Raw genomic sequence first — 21,283 nt, 5'->3', positions numbered from 1 at the left:
GGGGGCGGAGTTGTTTCGCGGTCTGCAGGAGGCACTGGGAGGGAGCGGGGAGTTGATCAGCGGGGGCCGACAGCCCTGGACATGACTTGCGGAGCCCCTGGAGTACCCTCACGGACCCCAGTTTGAGAAATGCTGATATAGTGGCGTTATATTTTCTGTCTTATTACCAAGCCATTTCCTAATGATTCCTAACATTGTTAGATTTTTTGACCGCCACTGCACATTGAGTGGATGTTTTCAGAGAACTATCCAAGATGACGCCAATATCTCTTTCTTGAGCGGTAACAGCTAATTTAGGTCCCATCGTTTTATATGTACAGCTGGGATTCTGTTTTCCAGTGTGCATTACTTTGCAGTTATCTACATTGCATTTCATTTGGCATTTTGTTGCCTGGTCACCCAGTTTTGTGAGATCCCTTTGTAGCTCTTCGCAGTCTGCTTTGGATTTAACGATCTTGACTAGTTTTGTATCATCTGCAAATTTTACCACCTGATTGTTTACCCCTTTTTCCAGACCATTTATGAATGTGTTGAACAGCACATGTCCCTGTACAGATCCTTGGGGATCCCACTATTTACTTCTCTCTCTTGTGAAAATTGACCACATTCCTACCCTGTTTTTTCTATCATTTAACCAGTTACTGATCCATGAGAGGACCTTCCCTCTTATCCCACGACTGCTTAATTTGCTTAAGAGCCTTTGGTGAGGGCCCTTGGCAAAGGCTTTCTGAAAGTCCAAGTACACTATATCCACTGGATCCCCCTTGTCCACATGTTTGTTGACCCCCTCAAAGAATTCTAAGAAATTGTTGAGACACAATTTCCCTTTACAAAAGTTATGTCGACTCCTCCCCAACATATTGTGTTTATCTATGTGGCTGATAATTCTGTTCTTTACTATCGTTTTATCTGCTTTGCCTGGTACTGAAGTTAGGGTTACCGGGCTGTAATTGCCAGGATCCCCTCTGAGCCTTTTTTAAAATTGTCAAAACATTAGTCATGTGGTACAGAGGCTGATTTAAGCGATAAATTACATACCACCATTACAACTTTTCTCTGCTAGATTGAAGAGCCCATTATGTTTCCCCCATGTAATTACTTATAGACTGTAATCAGTCACCCCTTAACTTCTCTTTGTTAGGCAAAACAGATTGAGCTCTCTGGGTATGTCTGCACTGCAATGAAAGGCCCACAGATGCATTGGCTACTTCCCGCAAAGTTACCGCGATTGAAGAATTCTTCCATCTCATCTCTGGTTGTTACTGACTGGGAGCGCGGGGGACAGGAGGATTTTGCATGGCTGAATAAGAACACTGACATAAGGCAGTTTGTAGTGCATCTGATCTATAATTCATCACAATCATTCCAGGCTCTTAGAGAAAGGAGAAGAGAGAGGCAAGCTAGCCTGGACCAAGAATACCCACTTGGCGGCGGTAGGCTTGCTCCTGTCACTTCCGATATGTGCAGGCAGATGGCAGGCGGGCACAGGGGGCTGCTGGGCTCTTGATACCTGCTCATGAGGAGGGATTGGAAGCTAAGGATGATTAGAGGAAGTAAGAGCAATGATACCTGAGTGTTTCCTGCTTTGTTGCTCATATTCAGGTTACTGCTAATGTTCCAGCCTGGAATTCAGGAATGGGCTGTTGCCTGGAGACTATTCGCAGCCGCAGCCATGTCCTGGGGAAGGGCAGTGGCGGTGGGGATGAAAATGGTTCGAGTTTACCAGAGAACTTTGTGTAACTAGTGCCTGCAGACAGGGACTGCGCTCACTGCCTGTCTTCACCAAAGGCCCCAAGCCTGCTGTCCTGCCAAGTCTGTTCTGCTAGACCCCGGGCCCTGCACTGGGAAGGAGCTGAGTGCCCAACCCTGAAAATCTCCCCACCAATACTTAGGCTCTGTCTACACGACTACTCGGACCTGCCTGCAACCAGTTAGTGACGTGGTAGGCTCTAGTCATGGCTTCTGTCCACACACAACATGTTTAATCACAGTGAGAGGAATTAATGACACTGAAATCTACATCACTTGGCGTCTGTCCATCCAGACTGGGCATCTCTTTCTAAATGATCTGCTCCAGCTCAACCAGAAGTGATGGTCTCAGGGCAGGTATCACTGGCTGGGATTCTCTAGCTTTTGCTATGCAGGAGATCAGATTAGATGGGCATAGTGGTCATTTGTAGCCTTAAAGCCTATGAAGCTGAGGGGAGATGTGATCGCTCTCTATAAATAGATCAGAGGGATAAATACCAGGGAGGGGAGAGGAATTATTTAAGCTCAGTACCAATGTGGACACAAGAACAAATGGATATAAACTGGCCATCAGGAAGTTTAGACTTGAAATTAGATGAAGGTTTCTAACCACCAGAGGAGTGAGGTTCTGGAACAGCCTTCCAAGGGGATCAGTGGGGGCAAAAGACATATCTGGCTTCAAGACTGACCTTAATAAATTTATGGAGGGGATGGTATGATGGGATAGCCTAATTTTGGCAATTAATTGATCTTTGACTATTAGCAGTAAATATGCCCAATGGTCTGTGATGGGATGTTAGATGGGATGGGATCTGAGTTACTACAGAGAATTCTTTCCTGGGTGTCTGGCTGGTGAGTCTTGCCCACATGCTCAGGGTTTAGCTGATCACCATATTTGGGGTCGGGAAGGAATTTTCTTCCAGGGCAGATTGGCAGAGACCCAGGGGGCTTTCACTTTCCTCTGCAGTGTGGGGCAAGGGTCACTTGCTGGAGGATTCTCTGCGCCTTGAAGCTTTAAACTACCATTTGAGGACTACAGTAGCTCAGACATAGGTTAGGAATTTGATACAGGAGTGGGTGGGTGAGATTCTGTGGCCTGCGTTGTGCAAGAGGTCAGACTAGACGATCATAATGGTCCCTTCTGACCTTAAAGTCTATGATTCTATGAAACTCATATTCTGCCCTAGCCACATTTGTTTCACTGGTTTGGCCCATGGTTTTTTTCACTTTTGATGAGACCCGTAACTGTGTCTGTCTAACCGCTGTCGTCTTCTGTTCAGCTCTCTGGGTAAGCAGGCCACCCTTGTGCTGTGTTGCTCTGTGCGCATAGCCAACGGGCATTCTGCTCACACTATCCCAGCAGGCACTGAGCCACATACTTGAAGCAGATCCAGAAGACCGGTTGGCACATGGGTGTGTTCTAGATGGACACCCCTCATTGCCGGGATGAGGTGGAAGGAGCGTCACAAACTCAGTACCGAAAAGGAAGAGGCTGCCCCTCAGCTAAACTGGGCAGCACTTGGGGTGGAATTTTTACGTCAGTGGAATTCTAGTCTTAGAAGTTTCTTTGTGAAAATCGCCTTAGCAGACACAGCTCACATTTCTGTAGCTGGAACGTTCGTGTCTTTCTGATGCTCAAGCCAGAATAGCATCCTTCTCACACTCCGCTGACTCCGCTGGCTTAGCAGTGAACATGTCGAGGTCAGTGTATTAATCAGACAGCACCAAGGGCACGCCGAGGGAGAAAATCTATTGAATAAGGAGCTTCCACTTTTACCAAGTACATTTTCTGACCAGGACTGCACTTCAGCGGGTACATTATCCGAGGCATTAAGCACCAGTCTCTTCTCCTCCTGTCTCCATTGTGCATGTTCTTTTTCCATTTGTTCCCCCCGTCCCCCCTCAGCACTAGACTGTTAATCAGGGAGAGTACAAAGATAAATGCCAGTCTGCATTAATGTTTATTTCCTCACATTTTTAACAAATACTCAGGGCACTGCTAATGGCGGCAGTATCTCTTTAGACTAAGTTTCAAAACTCCGCTTATGGCCAGGAAGCAACTGGTCGTGTGTAACCGTTTGTGTTAACTATGGCTTTATGGCCACCACAGGCGTCCTGAGAGTGACTTTATAGGACACATGCACAGTATCCTACTCCTCTGGGCATTTGAAATCCACTTCCCCCACTGAACACATGAAGCCCCCAGATGGATCCCGTATCCCATAGCAGAGTGTGTAGTGGTTGCCTCAATAGAAGATAAGGATATGGACGCAGCTGTATTTTGTGATTGTTGTGTCACACTACCCCAGGCTTTGATGTGCAAATAGTGCTTTTCTCTCTGTTACTCAGTAGTGTATAGTTCTGACTTTTTGTGTGTCATTGAACATAGAAGATTCCCGTGTACAGTTTACCCACATCCTTCCCAGGGAGTTATGGGGTGTTAGGTATTTTTCTGTATCCTGAAACCTTTTTCTGACATGCAGGACCTGCGAGGAGCAGCACTGCTGCTGGGCAAGGATCTCCGAACGGTCATGCTGGAACATTGCTTTCAGTCGTTTTCATGACAGACATTATCTGTGTGACTTTCCCTCTTGACTTCTCCAAGGCTCTGAAAACTCAGGTACCAATCTGCTGTAAATACTGCATTTCTATTGAGGGCATGATTATACTTAGCATGTGTGTAGCTCTTTTCATCCACGTTTGCTAACGGGGCCTTTTCATCCCATTACACAGACGGGGCCATAAAGGCTCAGGGGAGGTTACACTTGCCCAAGTGTTTTGCATTTGAAGATGGGCAGATCTGGTTTCCATTGTCTGGATCCTACGTGTGAGTGTTACTAATCTCTGAACTGCCTGTTCAGTGCACAGACCCCGGAACCGTGGGCGTGCAGCGAAACAACCGCATGGGATTGCGAGGGGTGGGACACTAGAACACCGGAAGGTACGGACTTGTCCCCACCGCAATAGGCAAAAACACATGCCCAGTTCGGAGGGATTTTTTCCCTTTGTCACTCTCTCCCTCCTGCTTCAGGGCCTATTGCAGGACTGTTCCCCCCCCCTTTTCAGCTGAGCCCCGCCACCCAGGAGGCCCTTTTCCCCAGCAGGTCCCCACTGCCTCCCCTCCCAGGAGACTCTGGTAGCCTCTCCCAGAGACCTCCCCTGCTATTCCTTCCATACTGACAGCCCGGCTCCTTATAGCGCACACCTGTGCCTTCCTAGCTGCACCTGATTAGTGATCAGGGCTGGCTGACCCCAGGCTGCTGGCCCCGTAGCGCTCATAAGGGAGCGTCAGGGTTATCGTTACCTGCCCCCTGTATCTTTAAGGGTTTGGAGCTCTGCTAAAGAAGTAAAAAGGAACACTGTGGGTCTCGGAGGGGGTGGCTGTGCACTGATCAAGCTGAGCTGGGGTGCGGGGTAACCATTTCTGACTTTAATGCCTTATACTTGTGTTCACTTCAAATCTATCTCCTGGTAGTTAAATACGCTTTTATTTTTTAACCGAAACGAATCCAGTGTTGTGGAACTGTAGTGTTGGGTGACTCCGGTTAAAATACCAAACTCTTGTACATTGACCCCCTTACAGGGGCTACAGACCCTAATCTCTGAGCTGCCCAGGAGAGGGCTGGACTTTCTTATGTTCTTATAAGCTAGGAGTGGATGACAGGGCATGGATCACGTGATGATTGCCCTGTTCTAGTCATTGCCTTTGAGGAGTGGGGCATTGGCTGCTGTCAGAAGACAGGATACCGGGCTAGATGGACCAATATGGCCGTTCTTACGGATGGTGCAGAACACACGTTTTGGAGAAGATTTAGGTCTGGGAGGGTGTTGGGGTCGCCCTGCAGGTGGTAACCAAGGCTCCTGGAAGCCAGAGCACGGCTGTTGTGTTGCTGACAGGCTGCTGGGGTCAGAGCTGCTGGATCAGGCCTGTAGCTAGACACAGACACGCAGGGTGTGACCTGCACGCCAGCAGGCCGATTGTGAGTGGCCCAGGTTGGGAGTTACAGCAGCAAAGCATTGGGAGGCACCCAAGGTTGCAGGGCAGGTGCTGACACAGCCTCTCCCTGGTCTGGATTGTATCCTGGAATGTGACACCCACCTCAGCCTCTCTCCTGGAATCTCCCCTGGGATGTCTCAGCCTCTTAAGATGAACTTGACTAAACCCAAACTTCCTTTTCTTCCCTTTTCTCTATATCTGTGGGCAATCCCACTGTTCCCTGCCAGTCAGACCTACAACCTGGGGGTGTTTCTGACCCCCCTCCCGCTCCTTTATCCCACACATCCAGCCCATTCCAGATCCTGCCACTACTTCCCCCTCAGCATCTCGATCCCTCCTCTCGCTCCCAAACACACACGCATCGCCCCTTCCACCCCACTAACCTCTTCTTCCTTGCCCAGCGGTCTGCTCATGTTACTTCCTATTACAATACTTCCATTGGCTCCCCATCAAATACTAGTTTGTATTTCAGCTCCTTGTCGCTGCCCTCAAAGCGCAATGTCACTCTGACCCTTCTACATAGCCTCACGTGTCAAGCGTTGCGTGTTGTCCCCTCCACTTTGCCAGTCCCCTCTTTGTAAGATTCTCATCCAGTCGCCTACACAGCCCCATTGCTCATCCCTGTCCACATTTAAGTCCCTCTTAATATTCCCTTCGCTGCACGGCCTACGGTGAATCAAGGTGATCGTAGATAAATTACCTATTGCTGAGGTCCTTCCCGGAGCCCTGGCTGCTTGATTGGGAGTTGCTCAGCACATGGGCTGTCCTTAGGTTCTCAGAAGGGCCTAGTACACCGCGGGCACGATCACAACTACCTACTACTACTAATCTGCCTAAATGTGACTTGTATGTTTGTTTCATTAATATTAGCATAGATGTTAGTGATTTTTAGACACTGGGGCAGATTCACTTCTGTACATATTGTGTGTGAAAAGATGGACATTGCAAGGGGCTGTAACGTAGCACAAATACAGGCAACTCTGTAGGTGGTGTAACAATGACTTGGGACACTTAATGAATGAGTATATTTTTCTCATTTACAGGTGTTCCAACCCATCCCATTTAGTCCACTGGGATTTTACCTGGTGTATTGGCCCTGGAATTCCAGCTTTCAACCATATCCTGCTGTCATTGTGGTCACCAGCAGGTACACATGCCATGCTGAGGTAAGGGGTGTGTAGGGCATTTCCATAGTTCCATGATGGATTCCCTGGGTCATTTATTACCCCCTTTGCTTGTGGAGACACATGGAACTGTTGGGGTTTGTTTTATTAAACGTGGGCCCAATGAGCTCTTGAAACACCAGCCCCTGGACCAGCAGGGTCCGCTAGACTCCCTAAACTACATGCCTAACTCCTGCTGTGTCTGCCAAAAATTCTCTTCTGAACGCGTCTTGGAAAGAAAATAGTGACTGTGCTGTTCACCTTGGGGTTTCCTTTGTGTATAAGGTTGAGAATAGCTTCCCAGGTCATCTCGATTCTCATGGCCTTCACTAATGTAGCACAAACAGGGCTTTTCCCACAGGCAAAGGCCACATTTTAATCATTTTGATGAAGGCTGAGTTTACGTACTATGGTTCTCAAGGCTCTTTCACCAAGATGGCTCTTTTCATGTATGTTGGTTTAAGCATCTTACTCTTTGGTAGAGGCTGGTGGGACGTATAAGGACACAGGCATTGTCACCCACTTTATAATGAACAAATTCTGGTGCAGATTTACGGCCAGAGTTTTAAAAATGCTCGGCACTTGATGGCTCCCACTGGGACATTCCACGTTCCTTGTTCTCAATGGGAGCTGCTGGGCACTTTTGAAAATCTGGCCCTTAGAGCCAGATTTTTAATGATATTTATATGCCTAAAGATGCAAGTAGACACCTAGTGATATGTTTCAAAATCGCCTGGTGCCTAACTCCCGTTGCAACCAAGGGGAGTTAGGCACCTAGGGCTAGCTACACAAGGGATTTAAGCAACTACATCCAACATTTAGATACTCAAAACCTTTGCTGTGCTGCCACCTAACCCTGCATGTCTGTCGGTGGGCATATGCAAAGCCATCTAAGTCAACCTTCTAGGTGCCTCTCTCACACCTAAGCCCCATGGGATTCATGAATTTGGCAATTCCCCCGCCTATCTTGCCTGCAGGGGCCCACTCCAGTAGGTGTGCTCATAGGTGCTCACAAAGGGCATCTACTGGATCAGGTCCCACACAATGTGGTGGTGCTGCCTGGGAGGTGGGAGACCCTCCTCTACCTGACCTGGTGCAGGGACTTGAACCTAGATCTCTTGTATCACCCATGACTTCCCTATGCACTGGGCTAGCAGGTATTCTAGGGTGCAGCTTTCTCAAGCTCTCCTGTCGATGATGGTCCACTTTGTAGAAGTACTGAAATAGTCACTGGAGTAGGGACTTGAACCAGGTCACCACCCCTTAGAGATGATGCCCTAACCACTAGGTTAGAAAATCATTCACATGCTTTCTCTGACCCAATGAATGTTTAGGCACCTAAATACCTTTAACAGGCTGTCCCTTAGTGTCTGCTGTGTTTGTGTTTTTCATGCGTAACTCAGTGGGAAATCACGCCTTTTGAAAACCTCCAGTGAAGGAGCGTCCCCGCGAGGCAGTCTGTTCCTTTGTCCCATTGTCCGTATAGTTAGGAAGTTTTTCCTGAGATTTAATCTAAATCTGCTATGCTGTAGTTTGAACCCACTGCCTCTTGTCCTGCCCCCGTGGCAAGAGCGAACAACTTTTCTCCATCTTTTTTATGGCAGTCTCTCAAATATTTGAAGACCGCTATCATGTCCCCCTTTAATCTCCTCTTTTCCAAACTAAACATACCCAGTTCCGTCAGTCTTTGCTCGTATGGCTGCATTCCATCCCTTTGATCATCTTTGTCACTCGCCTCTGGGTCCTTTCCAGTTGTTCTACATCCTTTCTATACATTGGTGACCAAAATTGGACACACTACTCCAGCTGAGGCCTAACCAGCGCCGAATAGAGCGGTACTATCACCTGCCGTGGCTTGCATGCTGTGCCTCTGTTATTGCAACGCAAAATTGCGTCTGCTTTTTTTGCAACAGCATCACACTGTTAACTTATGTTGAGATTGTGATCCACCACAACTCCCAGATCCTTCTCAGCAGGGCTGCTGCCAAGCCATTATCCCCCAGGCTGTATTTGTGCATTTGGTTTTTCATCCCTAAGTGTAGCACCTTATATTTGTCTTTGTTGAATTTCATTTTGTTATCTACAGCCCGGTTCTTCAGTTTATCAAGATCCCTTTGAATTTTAGCTCTGTCCTCCGACGTGTTTGCAACCCTCCACCCCCCAGCTTTGTGTCATCTGCAAATTTGATGGGTAGGCTCTCTATTCCTACACTCCGGTCATTAATAAAGATGATAAATCACACTGGACCCAGAACAGATCTCTGTGGAACCCCACTCTAGACCTACTTTCAAGCTGACATCATCCCATTAATAGTTACCTGTTGTTTGTGGTTGTTTAACCTATTATATATCCACTTAATGGTAGTTCTGCCGAATCCGCATTTCTCCGGCTTACGTGTCAGAATGTCATGCGGGACTGTGTTCAAAGCCTTGCTCAAGTACATGTATATTATGTCCACCATAATATTCCCACATCCCCAAACCAGCTACCCTGTCAAAGAAGGAAATCAAGCTGATTTGGCATTATTTGTTCTTAGTAAATCCATGCTCCCTGCTAGTGATCACCCCCTTCATCCTCCAGGTATTTCCAAATTGAATGTTTTATACATTGCTCTGGTAGCTTCCCAGGTATCAAGGTCAGGCTGACTGGTCTGTAGTTCTCCGGCTCCTCCTTTCCCCCCTTTTTAAAGATGGGCACTACATTAGCCCTTCTCCAGTCTTCTGGAACCTTTCCTGTCATCCATGAATTTGCAAATATTAATGCCAATGGGGCCGAGATTTCTTCAACTAATTCCTTCAGCATCCTGGAGTGAATAGCATCAGGCCGTTCAGATTAATCAGAAGATCTCTGATGTGTTCTTTACTTATCCCGATCTGCCTCCCTTCCCCTTTTTTGTAACTTCTCTAGTCATCTGGTTGCATGTTATTTTTTGTGAGAAGACTGAAGCAAAGTAGTCATTGAGTAGCTCTGCCTTCTTATCATCTTCCATTCCCAGCTCACCTTCTCCATGAGCAGTGGACCCACACCACCCCTGATCTTCCTTTTTTGTCTGACATATTTGAAGAACCCCTTCTTGTCATTAACGTTCCTTGCCAGCTGTAACTCATTCTTTGCCTGGTCTTTCCTGATTTTGTCCCTACACACTCATGCTATTCCCATGTATACTTCCTTGATGACATGCTCTGTTTCTTCTCTAAAAGTGCAAAAGGGACCATTGTGAGCACCTGGTTTGACCTCTTCCATAGCACCAGCCAGAAGAGAGTGGGCCGGGCTGGGAGGCCTCTGCATATACAGTCCAAAATCACCCCCCATGTTCGCCCCCCAAAAGCTGAAAAACATGAATGCTACTTGCTGCTGACTAGAACTGGTCTGTAATGATCTTAGGTTGGTTGTCTGACAACAATGATGAGTTATGGAAAATAATGGTTTGCCATGTTTAACAATCACGTACAGTGCTCAGATCTTGTAATTCATTTTCGGATATCAGGGCCTTGTAATATTCATTCTAGAGCCAGTGTGCCAATGTAGTGCCCGTCAGAGCTTCTTGCAGGACTGGGACCCCAGCCACATGTGAGGTTCCCAGGTGCGCATGGATTGGTCACCCTGCCATAAGCAAAACAGCACCCCAGGCTGTGGTATAAGTTATAATAATCATTGTTTTATTTTTTAAAAATTACAATAGAAAAGTACCTTTAAACATATTTCAAAAAAGCAGAGTAGACAACGTGGATGTTTCTTTCCTCTATTACCCAAAACAAATACAGAAAATCAGCTTTCTAAAGAACTAGTCTATTGGTTAGAATACTTATACACGTCTGTTTAGATTTATTTAAACATTTGTCTTCGAATTTAATTTGTTCTCAAGTTATCCTTGTCGCTTTGTTTAAACAAAAGTAGAATTTCTGTTGTTCTGTCTTATGCTTTCAGCTATCGTTGTGGTCTTGGGACTGAAGAATTCTCAACATCTGCATTTCCACAAAGAACAATTGTGTTGTCATCATAAAAACACTGACATCACTACGTGTTCAGCACAGTGTGAGCAAAACTACGGGGAAACCTGTGAGCACACGTTCACCACACTTGCCAACAATCAGGTCCTTCTTGAACCAATCAGTGCAGGCTGCGGCACAGCATTGCTTATGGGTGAGTGGGTGGAGAGAGAGTTGCCTTTAGGGGTAAGGAGTTGTCAATCCTTTTACAAGAAAACAGACTCATTTTTATATTCTATTCCTATGCAGAGTGAAAAGCAATAGGGGGAAAGGAATGTACTGGTAAAATGAGCTTCTCGTTGCTGGTACCGTATTCTCAGTAGACATTACCAATATTGCTTCAAGACAATGACTGGAGTAAAGAACAGGGTTTAGCAGAAAATGCCAACGCCTCCCTTTTTGGCTTCACTTTTGCATTGAAAATACCAGTATATTACGTAGCAAGGAGCTGGACTGGCATAAACTGTTCATTAAGGCCCTAATTCAACAAAGCACTTAAGTGTAGCTGTAAGCATGTGTTTAAGTCCCATTAACTTCAACTAGACTTAAGCGTGGTCTTGAGTGTGTTGCTGAATTGAGGTCAACTTTTTCTCATTGCAGCAGTTTACATTGCCAATAAAAATTTCAAGCCATTACCGGAACCAGCCCTTCCTGCCCCTGGAAAGATACCATGTGACCCAGCAAATGTAACTGTCCCTGAAGTAAGCACAAGGAGAGCCCTCATTAATAAGTCTCCACTTGCTCCATGCATGGCTTTTCCCTGCACAGCTCTCTGCTAGACTAAAGCCTCACCCTGCAAAATGTAACTGTAGCCCTAAGGTAGAAAAATTATACTAAGTTGTTTTCTGATTGTCCTGCGTGATAGGATATGGTACACTGGGGAATAAAACCCTAATACTGTAAATATACCCAGATCTGTAGTTCAGCACATTTTAACTCCGCCCAGGCTAAGCACAATGCCTATAAACCTAACAATACAATTATTTAATTCTGAACAAGATTTAAAAACATGTCTTGAATGCATGCAGCTTACCAAAAAAACAAAAAAAAAAGAGAGAATCTTAATTGCACGCATTCAAAAGTCAAGCACAAAACTTGTGATCTAACCCGGTGTAAGATCATTATACGCACAATGTTTGGTATAAAAATACTTGGCTCTCTTTTGGCTTTGATAGTTTGCTTTTTTGTTTGAAAATACTTTTCAAACTATACAGCAATGACTGTCCGACCGTGCTTTCACAAGTAACACTCTTCCTTACAATAATACAGTGTAAAAAAGGAAAACATCATTATTTTGTACGCTTTTCTCTTCTACGAGAGCAGATGTGTGATAGTGGCTGTGGCAAAGTCTTGAAGGAATCAAAACTTGTGTGAGGTTTTTCAAGCCTGCAACAATGGAGAGGAACATGTGTTAGAACGGCATTTGAGATCTTGGAATGGAGGAAATTAAAAGTAACTGGATTTGAAGGATGCTTTAGATGCATTCGCATGCAGTAGTATGTGTCTGGAGAGTTGTCATACACAACTAATGAATGAGTTTCTCTGGGCACCTGCAACAGGGAGAATTTATTTTTAAATAAGACATGGGTGTATGTACGTACAGCGGATAGAAGGCTGCTGGAGAGGGAAATTATTACCACATAATAGACATATAGATTTTAAGGCCAGAAGGGACCATCAGAACAATATAGTGGCCACATGGGGTCAGACCAATGGTCTACCTAGCCCAGTATCCTGTCTTCTGATAGTGGCCAGATGCTTCCGAGGGAATGAACAGAACAGGGCAATTACTGAGTGATCCATCCCCTGCCATCCAGAGCATGGGGTTGTGCCCCACACCATCTTATGGACCGATCCTCCATCAATTTATGTAATTCTTTTTTTAACCCAGTTATACTTTTGGCTTTCTCAACATCCCTTGGCAATGAGTTCCACAGGTTGGCTGTGCATTGTGTGAAGAAGTACTTCCTTTTGTTTGTTTTAAACTAGCTGTCTATTAAATTCTTTGGGTGGCCCCTGGTTCTTGTCCCTTTCCTAATGGTTCCTCACATTATGTTCGCTTTTTTGACCGCTGCTGCAAATTGAGCCGATATTTTCAGAGAACTATCCACAGTGACTCCAAGATCTCTTTCTTGAGTGGTAACAGCTAGTTTAGACCCCAGCATTCTGTATGTATAGTTGGGATTATACTTTCCAATGTGCATTACTTTGCAGTTATCCACATTGCATTTCATCTGCCATTTTGTTGCCCAGTCACCCAGTTTTGTGAGATGCTTTTGTAACTGTTCGCAGTCTACTTTGGACTTAAATATCTTGAGTTGTTTTATATCATCTGCAAATTTTGACACCGCATTGTTTACCCCCTTTTCCAGATCATTTATGAGTATGCTGAACAGCACAGGTCCCAGTACAGATTCTTTGGGGATCCCACTATTTACTCCTCTCCACAGTGAGAACTGACCATTTCTTCCTACCCTCTGTTTCCTGTCTTTTAACCAATTACTGATCCATGAGAGGACCTTCCCTCTTATCCCATGACTCCTTATTTTGCTTAAGAGCTTTTGGTGAGGGACCTTGGCAAAGGCTTTCTGAATGTCCAAGTTCAATATATCCACTGGATCCCCTTTGTCCACATGCTTGCTGATCCCCTCAAAGAATTCTAATACATTGGTGAGGCATGATTTCCCTTTACAAAAGCTGTATTGACTCTTCCCAACAAATCATGTTCATCTATGTGTTTGATAAGTCTGTTCTTTACTATAATTTCAATCACTTTGCCAGGTACTGAAGTTAGGCTTACCAGACTATTATTGCCAGGATCTTCTCTGGAGCCTTTTTTAAAAACTGGCGTTATATTAGCTTCCCTCCAGTCATCTGGTATAGAGTTTTCTATTTTTTTAGCCTCTCTAATCTCCCTGATCATTTCAGATTCCATCACCATCCTGGTCAGGTAGTTGGTAGTATATTCCTCCTGCTGTACCCTTATTATTCAAACAGGGAATTTGTATCCATAGAGATTCCTTGGTACAGTTTAATCCATTTAAGATATTTACTATATTTGACACTCTCTCTTTCTTTCCCATATAGTACAACTCCCCCACCATACACATCGCTGTGTATTTTGTACCCTGGTATTACCGTATCCCATTGATTATCCTCATTCCACCACGTTTCTGTGATGCCTAGTATAATAATATTCTCATTTAGTACCAGGCAGTCAAGTTCACCCATCTTAGTATATAGACTTCTAGCATGTATATACAAGCACTTATAAAATTTGTCACTATTTAGTTGTCATGTGATGTAATTGAATAGGATTCTTTTTCAAGTGACTGTTTCTCTTCAGCGGCTTCTGGGACTTTATCAACTGCTATCCTCTCTGCTTCACTAGGCTATAGAGAATCCCCGTTAATAGATCCTCCCCTAAGGGATCTTTCTTTCTGAACCTTGTGCTCCTCTCCACCTGTTGGCTTTCTCCCAGGCCCTAGTTTAAAAAGTCACGGACCACCTTTTTAATTTTGCATGCCAGCGGTCTGGTTCTATTTTGGGTTAGGTGGCGCCCATCCTTCCTGTACAGCTGCAAAGTGCTTTGCATGGCGGGCAGGTGACTGTCCAGCTCTGCACCCAGCATGTGGGCTAATGAATGTATTCTTCTCTATGTGCCCCTGCTACTGCATCTGTGTCATTTGCCACATAGACACAGGAGCATGGTGAAGTGCCAGTCCCAGGATTCACTGCGCTGGACACTGCATTCTCACTGCAGGTCTGAGACCATAATTCTCTCACGTGATGACTGTAAGCACCGCTGCGGCTTAGGGGTGAAGAAGCTGACCCCGCTCCTTTGCTGCCAGGAGGGTTTCATCCCCAAAGCAGTGTGTGGTTAGACGATTGCCTCTAACTTACCAGCACACTGTAGTTTTGCAGGAGGGCATGAGAAACCAGTAGCCACCTTCAAAGGCTCCATTAATACCCACAAGACTGATTGTAGCCACCATCACACACCTGATACCTGTGACAGAAAAAAGACAGGCACCGTCAGAAACTCCACAGGAACCGTGTATGTTTCTGAATTGACACGGGGGTCTAGAAATCCAAGAAGAGGAGCACCAAATAATAAAGAACTTGATGCCATTCATGGGACACTGACTGTGTCCAAGTTGTCAACAATGGAGGTGATCACATCCGTTTCAGAGGAGCCAAGGGGCTGGATGCACAGCCCCAGGAAAGGGTGAAGCCGCTGGAAGTGGCCTCATGCCTTCACGGGTGACCTGGGAGGCTGCTGTGATAGCAATGTCGGGAGTTTGGCCTCATATCCTGCTGAAGAGGTTTGTGGGGGACAGGCTGTGCGTGAAAGTAGCTAGAACTACCATTCTCTTTGTTGTTTGTGCAGCTACAGCTGAATAAATTTTACGCTTCATAAACGCACTGTTCAGTTCCTAACTCTCCACTGGACTTCCTTAACTGGTGGCTTAAACACAGCAAACGTCTGCACTGGGCTTGCCAATCCCAACACCCTGACCCCATGAGGAAATGATCACATACTAGATGTTCAACATACTAGACCAGTAACTAAGACGAGTCACTGGGCAGAACAAATCAAACCCAGCAGTGAGCCCAGCTGCCACAGATCCCTGCCCAGAACTGTCGCGGTCCCAGGACCTTGCCACAGTGACGTGCAAAGCTCAGGCAGCCGCTCCCCAGAAATAGGCAGTGACCACACAATTGAGGTGCAAATCAGGAGGCACCCGGCACAGTCTGAGCCAAGGAGGAGCAACAGTGACCCTGTGTGCCTGGGACACATCCCGCTGCCCTGTTCCCACTAGGAAGGAGTGCCGGAGAGACAAGTGGAACGCCCCAAGTCGCTGCTGCGGCAGTGCCGCAAGACGCATGAAAGAGACTGCACTAGGTGTGAAGAGCCCTGCCTCTCGACTGCGCAGTCCGAACATTTCCTGCCATTGCTCACTCTGAACCGTAAGTGTCGCCTCTGTACCTAGGGCATCTGCAGCCCTAATAAATACCCTCTCCCGTAGCCATGTGAGCGGTTAGTGCGATCCACCAGGGCTGGCGCCTACAAGGCCTAGCTGCCGAAGCACCTACAATCCTTGCCTCTGAGTCGCAGTACACCCAGCATGCTACTGGCACCGTAGGGGTTTGGTGGGCCTGGCCCTGAGCACCCCAATAATGACAGCATGATTGAGCCCTTAATGAATTAGACTGTCTGTGCTGCAGGGGGAACGTTTCCCCGCCTCTCAGACTTTCAGGGATTCCTACAGGGTCACACAGAAAGTCTGCAAAAGAGCTGGGAACAGAACCCCGTCCTTCGAGAACCTCGCAGGGGGAGCCCTTCTCCTGCCCGAGCACCGTCACCAGTCTGTTTTGGAGAGAAATGTGGGGGCCTCATTTCAAACGACAAGATGTGCTAATCCCCACGTGCAGCGAGGCGCAGGGGCTGGTCTTTCCTGGGCTAGGTTGTGTTGCTGCAGCAGCCAGAGAACCGCGGGGGAACTAATAATACACCATTCCCAAATATGGCATTGTGTACGTTTCCACTGGTGCTGTTGGAGCAATCCGTATTTTGGAAAAAAAAAAAAAAAACTGCTTCCCAAACGTTCAAAACAGATTCTTCATGCATCGCTTTCTAATACGCAGGCATGAAAATAGCCACTGGACATCGTGTCCTTTCCTAAAAAGACAGTACCAAGATGCGGAGGCTTAAATGCAACAGCCATAAATTAAGGTATCAGCTAAGAGCCGTGGTCCTTTTCCAAGTGTGGCTATTTCCAGCAATGCCGGGTTTGATCTGTTCTGGGGTCTCCAGCTAGCTGTGAGGGCCTGGGAAGAGTCAAGCTAACGATGTGGATGGGTGGAGTCGTGCGTGGGCTTGGTGGCTTGGAGTGGGGAGCGCTCCCTCAAACAGTACGCAACCCCCTTTCGCAGCACCTCCCCCGCCAGCTGTTCTGCAGTGTGTCCAGCTGGTGAGCTTTCATTGCTCACTGGTGGGAATTTTTCTTGTTGTCATCTTATAAGGTGGTGTTAATGGGGGTGGGAGGCTGGGGAGTGGGAATCTGACCCGGTCACTACTAGCGAGTGGACAGGCTCCTCCCCCTTTGCTCTTGTTTCTGTGGGGTGGGCTGGGAGGGTTTTTTGGAAGGGGTAGCTGGCCGATGGGGAGGGGTAGGCGGGTTTGGTTAAAAAGCACTTCGCAAGATGCGCCGTTGGGATTACAGCTGTCCGTCCGTCTGTCACCCCTATGGCTGGTTGGCTTGTAAGCGCTTCAGGGCACAGACTGCTTCTTGAGCAGGGCCCAGCACAGTGGGAGGGGCGCGATGCTGCGTTGTGGGCACGCTGGGGTTGAGTCAGGACGGAACTCATGAGTCAATTGTATTGTAACTGTCTTGGATTGCTCCATGCGTACCGTGCTGGGAGTGGAATGAAATCTACATTCTCTCTTTCCCCAGGGCCTGGGGAATTAGCACCCAGGAACGAAAGGCCACCCTGACATGGTACCGATGGCTCTGAATACTGAACTGGATGGGCATGAGCACTCTGAGTGGAGGTGGCTTGTTGCCCATCGTAACAGGGCTAGCAAAGGGAGAGGGCTGGGGAGAGCTGGCCCTGCCCTAGCGTGAAGCCCAGCAGAGAGATGCTGGGAAGCAGCTGACACAGCTAATCAGCACCTCATGATTGGCCCACACGCTCATCTGGCCAATATAAAGGGGGGAAATCAGGAGAGAGGAGCTGGTAACCACTGCAGGCAGACCAACCAAACCTGTGGAGCTCCCCTGCAGGGTCAGAGAGGGCCACAGTTGGTAGCTGTCAGAAGACCCCAGTCTGAACCCTCTAACCAGACTATTTGTGTTGCTTTTTGCACACTTGTCTGTCTTGTTTGTGAAGACAATAAACAGAGCCCCGAAGACAGGGACAGAAAATGAACCTGGGTGTGTCTGATTGTCTATTTCCAGCTGGTGACTAGAGCCACCAGGGTACACATAATGGAGAATGCGGGCATAGCTTTCCAGGGCCCAGGGAGAAGCCTGGGTCTTGCTGCTCTTGTGACATGGAAAGGAGAGCGGTGGCCGCAACAGTGCCTGACAGCTACAATTGCAGCAGTAGCAGCAGCAGCCGTCATTCCAGCAGAAGCATCAAGAGGATCATCAGCAATTCCTGCTCAAAATATTGGCTTGGGACCCCCACATTCTACAGGTTGGTGCAGGTTGCCAGCGTGGGAAGAGGCGCCCTCACTAAGATGGGACCAGAGGATGACCCAGAGTCCTTCCGAGAGACCTTTTGAGCAGGTGGCTGAGGCCTGCTAACCCCAGTGTTCAGTTGACCGCCACAAAGTACATGCAGTTTCTAAATTTGATGTGTAGCGTATGCTTAGGATTGATGAGATGCTAGATGAACTGGGGCAGGCCCAAAAACCTAACAACACTGGCCCTTACTAGGGGTTATTGGCAAAGCCCCTTCATAGAATCATAGAATATCAGGGTTGGAAGGGACCTCAGGAGATCATCTAGTCCAGCCCCCTGCTCAAAGCAGGACCAATCCCCAGACCAATTTTTACCCCAGTTCCCTAAATGGCCCCCTCAAGGATTGAGCTCACAACCCTGGGTTCACCAGGCCAATGCTCAACCCACTGGGCTATCCCTCCCCGCTTCACCCTAGAGCTCACTGCATGTGCCACACCTAATGGCCTCTACCAATTCCAAACCCTTCCGTTTGGTCTCCATGGGGGCCCAGTGACATTTCCAAGACTTATGGCTAAGCTCCTCCTACCTCGCTGGGTGTATGCTGCGGCCTACCTGGGTGATGTAGTGAGTTATGCAAGTAGCTGGGCACATCATCTCCAGCGGGTCAGAGCGGTGCTCTCGTCTGGGCCTCACTGCCAACCCCATGAAATGTTGGACTGGATGTGCAGAGACAAAATACCTGAGATACCCTGGGGAAATGGGAGAATCGAGCTGCTGATAGACAAGGTAGAGGCTCTTGTAGACCTGCCAGTCCCTGCCACTAAGCGACAAGTCGAATCTTTTCTGGGGCTAGCTGGATACTATTGGCAATTTATACCCTGGTTCTTCACAATCACAGTCACTTTAACGAACCTTCTGCACAACAAGGCCCCACGGAAGGTGCCCTGGGCTCCTGCATGTGCAGATGCATTTGGGGATATCAAGTGAATCGTTTGCAGCATACCAGTGCCACGTAGCCCGGACTTTACTAGGGACTTCATCCTGCAGACGGATCTCTGAATGGGGGGAGGGGCTATCCTTGAGGATGGGGAACACCCCATGCGACTTCTGAGGAGACAGTTCCTGCCCTGGGAACAAAACTAGGCAGTGATTTGAAACGGAGTGCCTGGTGATAAAGTGGACTATTGAGGCCCTGAGGTACTATTTGCTTGGCGCAAACTTCATCCTCGTCACTGACCCTGCTATGTGCGAGACAACCCCCCAGATGGACACAGTGGTACCTAGCCCTGCAACTGTATGTATTTACAGTTCACTACCGGCCCAGAGCCATACGCGTAAATGCAGACTTTTTTTCATGGGAAGGAGGCAGGTTGGTGGACAAAGAATGTATCGTGGGCACCACTCTTGGAGGTTGGGGGGGGAGGGAAGAGCATGTAATAGCGCACGCTGCCCCTTTAAGTCCTGGGGACTGGGGGAACAGGGAGCAGTTGACCCTGCCCCAGACAGAAGCCCAGCAGGCAGGTGCAGAGAATCAGCTAACGCATCTGATCAGCACGGCATGATTAGCTCATGCTCTCAGCTGGACAATATAAAGGGGGGAAACCAGGAGAGAGGAGATGGTAACCAGAGTAAGAGGCTGCGGGCAAGTGGACAGACCCGGGGCCCCCCCCCCCCCCCCCGTGAAGCCAGAGAGGGTCCTATCTGGTAGCTGCCAGAGGACTACAGTCTGAACCCCTTGCCCAACTGTTGTTTGTGTTGCTTTTTGCACACTTTCCTTTCTTGTTTGCAAAGACAATAAACAGAGCACCGAAGAAAGGGGCAGAAATCTAGCCTGGGCATGGCTGCTGGTCTCTTTCCAGCTGGTGGGGAGGGACACCAGCGCACACCCATACGGATGGGAGGCTGAGCAAAGAGGAGTCCAACTGAACAGGTTTGATAAGACCATGTGATCAGGATCTGAGAGCTTGTTGCCAGGGCACCTGCGTGTGCTATAAAGAACAGAGACGTGGGGCCAGCCAGGCCCTGAACGTGCCTTTTGCAAGGAAAGAGGCAAAGTTAAGGAGGGGCGCGACAGCCTCTGAGCTGTAAGTACCTCCGTGGGGAACAAATATTTAACAACAGGCTCTTCAGTGTAGCAGAGAAAGGGATAACACGATCTAATGGCTGGAAGTTGCAGCTTGACCCATTCAGACTGGAAACAAGTGTGTAAGGGTACGTCTATACTACCCGCTGGATCGGTGGGTAGTGTTCGATGTATCGGGGATCAATTTATCGCGTCTCGTCTAGACGCGATAAATCGGTCCCTGAGTCGGCAGGAGGATTAAGCGGAGTCGACGAGGGAGCCGCGGCCGTGAGGACGGCCAGGTAAGTCGAACTAAGATACTTCGAATTGTGTATCTTAGTTCGAACCCCCCCGCTAGTGTAGCCCAGGCCTAAGTGTGAATAATTAGCCACTGGGATAATTTACCAGGGATCGTGGTGGATTCTCCATCAGTGACCATTTTAAAATCAGGACGGGATGTTTTTCTGAACGATCTGCTCTAGGAGTTACTGTGGGGAGGTTCTCTGGCATGTGTTACATAGGAGGTCGGACTAGATGACCACAATGGTCCTTTCCGGTCTCAGAAGCTATAAATCCCCGGGGATGCAGGCTTTCTCTCCGCCAGATTGCGGTCAGTGCTTCCGGACTAGCGAATAGATGTAGCAGCACTTCAGCAACGTCAGTCTGAGGCACGTCTGTATTTCTAGTCCAGGACACGTGTGTTTTCTCTAGTCATGTTGGCGTTCTATAGAATCACTGACTGTAAGGTCAGAGTGGCCCATTGTGCTCATCTAGTCTGACCTGCACAGCACAGGCCAGTCTGTCACCCAGTGACTCCCGCCTCAAGCCCACAACCTGTGGCTGACGAGAGTGGAACAATCCAGCTTATCTTTTAGTAAGTATCAGTTGCCGTGGTTAATAATATTACTGGTAAAATTCTGCATCAGATTTCCAATTTGATGCTTGCTGACTGCACCTTCAGCCATTGGTTCTGCCTGTGAGGCACTGGGCTCTCTCGGAGACGGTGCGCCGGGCTGGTCCCGGGGTCCGTATGAAGCGCCGGGCTCTCTCGGAGACGCTGCGCCGGGCCGGCCCCGGGGTCCGTACGAAGCGCCGGGCTCTCTCGGAGACGCTGCGCCGGGCCGGCCCCGGGG

At 48.0% G+C, this 21,283-nt stretch overlaps 1 protein-coding gene across 1 annotated transcript in view; it reads right to left on the bottom strand.

The window, feature by feature from the left end:
* Nucleotides 1–14,819: 14,819 nt before the first annotated feature.
* RBPMS (RNA binding protein, mRNA processing factor) overlaps nt 14,820–21,283 on the bottom strand; it is a 120,888-nt gene continuing 114,424 nt past the window's right edge. The window contains exon 8 of the mRNA XM_024205153.1: nt 14,820–14,907. The gene's annotated coding sequence lies outside the window, so the exon portion shown is untranslated. The remainder of the gene's footprint in view (nt 14,908–21,283) is intronic.

The sequence above is a fragment of the Terrapene carolina genome, unplaced genomic scaffold (assembly GCF_002925995.2).
Source record: "Terrapene carolina triunguis isolate 2854851 unplaced genomic scaffold, T_m_triunguis-2.0 Scaffold136, whole genome shotgun sequence".
In the NCBI taxonomy this organism is placed as follows: domain Eukaryota; kingdom Metazoa; phylum Chordata; order Testudines; family Emydidae; genus Terrapene; species Terrapene triunguis.
This window is presented reverse-complemented; position numbering and strand designations above follow the sequence as displayed.